This window comes from Nannospalax galili, unplaced genomic scaffold (assembly GCF_000622305.1).
Source record: "Nannospalax galili isolate Female #2095 unplaced genomic scaffold, S.galili_v1.0 scaffold65, whole genome shotgun sequence".
Classification (NCBI taxonomy): Eukaryota; Metazoa; Chordata; class Mammalia; order Rodentia; family Spalacidae; genus Nannospalax; species Nannospalax galili.
This window is the reverse complement of record NW_008353294.1, coordinates 2,009,736-2,013,497: the sequence shown is the minus strand read 5'-3', so window position 1 is coordinate 2,013,497 and position 3,762 is coordinate 2,009,736.

Genomic DNA, 3,762 nt, shown 5'->3' with positions numbered 1-3,762 from the left:
ATAATAATAAATTATTTTTTAAAAAGCAAGTCACATTATGGTAAAAGGATAGGAAAGGTTAAGCCAATGGAACCAAGAAACAAGTAGGTATAGCTATTCTAATATCTAACAAAATAGATGGCAAACCAAAAATAGATAATGAAAGTCACTTCATGCTCATACCCACCATGAAAATATTAAAATTATAAACATGTAATCACCAAACACATATGCAACAGTTTTATAACTGATGCACTAATAGATCTAAAACCATAGACTATCCACAACACAGTGACAGTGGGATACTTTAATATACAACTTTCCACAATAAACATCATCTGAACAAAAACTGAATAGAAGTACATACCAGTTAAATTACATGATAAATCAAATGGCCCTAACAGATAATTATAGAACACTCCACTCAAACACTAAGGAATGCACATCCTTCTCAGAAGCCAGGGAACTTTCTCTAAAAGCAAATGCATATTAGGACACAAAGTAAGTCTCAACAAAGAAAACTGAAATAAAACCCTACCTCCTATCAGACCACAATGCAAAGAAACTGGAAATCAATAGCAATAGTAGAGTAAAAATATGCACAAACTTTTGAAGATTAACCAACAGACAACTGAATGAAAATTGTGTAGGTAAAATCAAGTAGAAAATTAAACAATTCCTAGAATTGAGGGAACATGAAGATATATCCCAACCAAATATATGAAAAACAATGAAGCATGTACTAAGATGAAAGTTTCACTCAATTTGGATCATATGCTTAGGTCAAGGAGCTCCTTGCAGGCCCCAGACCTGCCAATTCCCCCAGACCAGTGAGTTCCCTAACCCCAGAAAGCTGAGTATCTGGCATCCCAGCTCTTAAGCCTGCATGTGAGGATGGACACAGTACATCACCCCAGACAGACACAGTCAAATTTTACCGTAGATAAGTTCTTTGTTTAACATCGTGGTCCCTCCAGTCTAAAGAAAGCAGTGATCTGTCTCCCAATCTGCTCACCAAGTAGCCACCTAGCCCAAACTGTCATTCAAGGACTGCATAAAGTCTGTCATGTAATCTGAAATTCAGAAGTTATGCCTACCCTTGGCTGAAATAATTCACTTATTACACCCCATTCTCACATCAACATAAACCAGAACCATGATTTAGTAACAAGTACCATTCAGCTGAGTCACAAAATAATAACTTGTGGTCAAAGCAACAAAGATACAAATGCTCACTCCACAAAGATAAGATCACTTGTCCATACCAATAAACACATCATTAAAGAAGATATTAGTAGGCAGAAAGCCTTCCTATGCTCATGGATCAATAGGATTAATATTGTAAAACTGGCCATGCCACCAAATCATCTACAGTTATTCAACACTCTCCTCATTAAATTCCAATACAATTCTTCATAGAAATTGAAAAATAATCTTAAATTTTATATGGAAATACAAAAAAAGTCCAGGATAGCCAAGGCAATCTTGAACAATAATGGAAACACCAGAGGCATCACCACCTCAGATTTTAAATTATACTATAGTGCTTTAGTAATAAAAACAGTGTGGTACTTGCATAAAAGAAGACACACCAATCAGTTACAGAATTGAAGACCTAGATCTAAATTCATGCATTTTCAGCCACCTGGTTTTTGACAAAGGTGCTCCAAATACACAATGGAGAAAAGACAATGCATTGGACATATGTTGCTGGTCAAAATAGATAGTGACATTTACATGAATAAAAATAAATTCCTATTTCTCCTCCTGCACAGACCTCAATATGAAGTGAACAAAGGAACTCGACCTAAGACCAGATACTTTGAATCTGATAGGGGAGAAAATAGGAAATACAGTAGAACATATATGCACAGGAAAGTACTTTCTGAACAAGAATATGATAGCACAAGCATCATCACCAAAAACTGACAAAGGAAACCTTATGAAACTATAGAGCGTCTATAAAGCAAAGAACACTATTATTTAAGTGAAGCAGCTACCAGAAGAATGGGAAAAAACATCTTTACCAGCTGCAAATTCTGATACAGAATTGGGACCTAGACTATGCAAACAACTAAAAAACCTAAACATTAAAAACTATCTAATTGAAAATTGAGACAAAAATCTAAGCACGGTACTTTTAAATGATTAAACAGAAATTACTATGAAATATTTCTTAAAATGATTAATGTTTTTATCCATCAGGAAATGCAAACTAAACTCTTTAAGATTTCATCTTTCTTCAATCAGAACGTTAAGATCCAAACCACAAATGATGACACATCCTGGAAAAGATGTGCAGAAAGGGGAATACTGATCAATGTTGGTCTGTCTGGAAACTGCTGCAGTCATTATGGCAATCACTATGGAGATTTGTAAAAAATCTGAAAATACATCTTCCACATTATATAGCCACACCACTCTTGGGCATATGCCCAAAGGGTTCTATATTCTAATACAAACATGCCTGTTTATCTGTATTGTTACTCTTTTTTTTTTCCGATCTTTTTGAGACAAGGTCTCCCTGTAGCCCCAGGTGTCCTGGAACTCACTATTTAGACTAGGCTGGCCTTGAACTCACAGAGATCTACCTGCCTCTGCCTCCCAAGTGCTGGGATTAAAGGCGTGTGCCACCATGCCCAGCTTTTTGCTCTTTTTACAGTAGCCATGAAATAGGAAGTATCTCACTGTACATTGACATGTGAATGGATAAAAAAAGTATAGTATATGTGCACAATGGAATATCCTTCATATTTAAAAGAATCAGTTCTATAAAAGAAGAATATCACATATTCGCTCTCACAAGTACTTACTGGCTTCAGTTCTTAGATAGGTATGTTTCAGTTGGAAAAATCTTAAAGGTTGGGAACTGATAAGGGGTAATGGGGATGGTTCATGGGAGAGAAGACAGAGTGCAGTGGTAAAAATGTGGAAAGAGGCATAATGGGTAGTCAGAAGAAGAGATAAAGGAGGGATAACTAAATTTAAAGACTATTGAAAAATCCTATGGAAAGCTACTGTAGAGGCTTCTTTCAATATATACATATAAGAAAATAAAAGAGTTTAAATGCAGTTACTCTAACAGCAGTTTAGTAGTCCTAATAGAAACCACAGGCTAGTAAATAAAATACCCATTTCTGGGAATAGACTCCCTCTTTGGAGTCATGGACCAGGAAGAACATATAGACCCTCAAATATTACTGTCTATTGACATTACACCTGGTTTCCCATCAGAACAAGATGGTAAGACCCTGTTGCTGAAGATGCTACATATTTCAGTCATGGAACAAACAAAAATCAAACTGGAATTAACCTCAAAACTCCATCTTCACTGGCTAGCTTTTCTAATACTAGAAAGTACTATGTAGGCTACTGGCTGAAAAAGATATCATCAGCTTTTCTTTTTATTTAAAAGAAGTTTTTTTTTATTTATTGTTTTCATTTTGTGTATGCATGTATTGCCTGCATTTAGGTAAGTGCTCCCATGTTGTGCAATGCCCGTGGAGGTCAGAAGAGGCTATTGGATGCCCTGGGACTGGAGTTATGGACAGCTGTTAGCTGCCATGTTGGCACTGGTATTCAAACCTGGGTCTTCTGCAAGAAAAACCAGTGTTCTTAACCGCTGAGCTGTCTCTCCAGCCCTGATAATCATCAGCTTTATCCAGTTGTGAATCCTGTGAATTACAATAACAACAGACTTGGTAAAATATGCCCACTGGTGCAGTAGTGGCACAAATGAGAGTAACAGATTCTCATTAGACTTAAGACCCCTTCACAAGATGT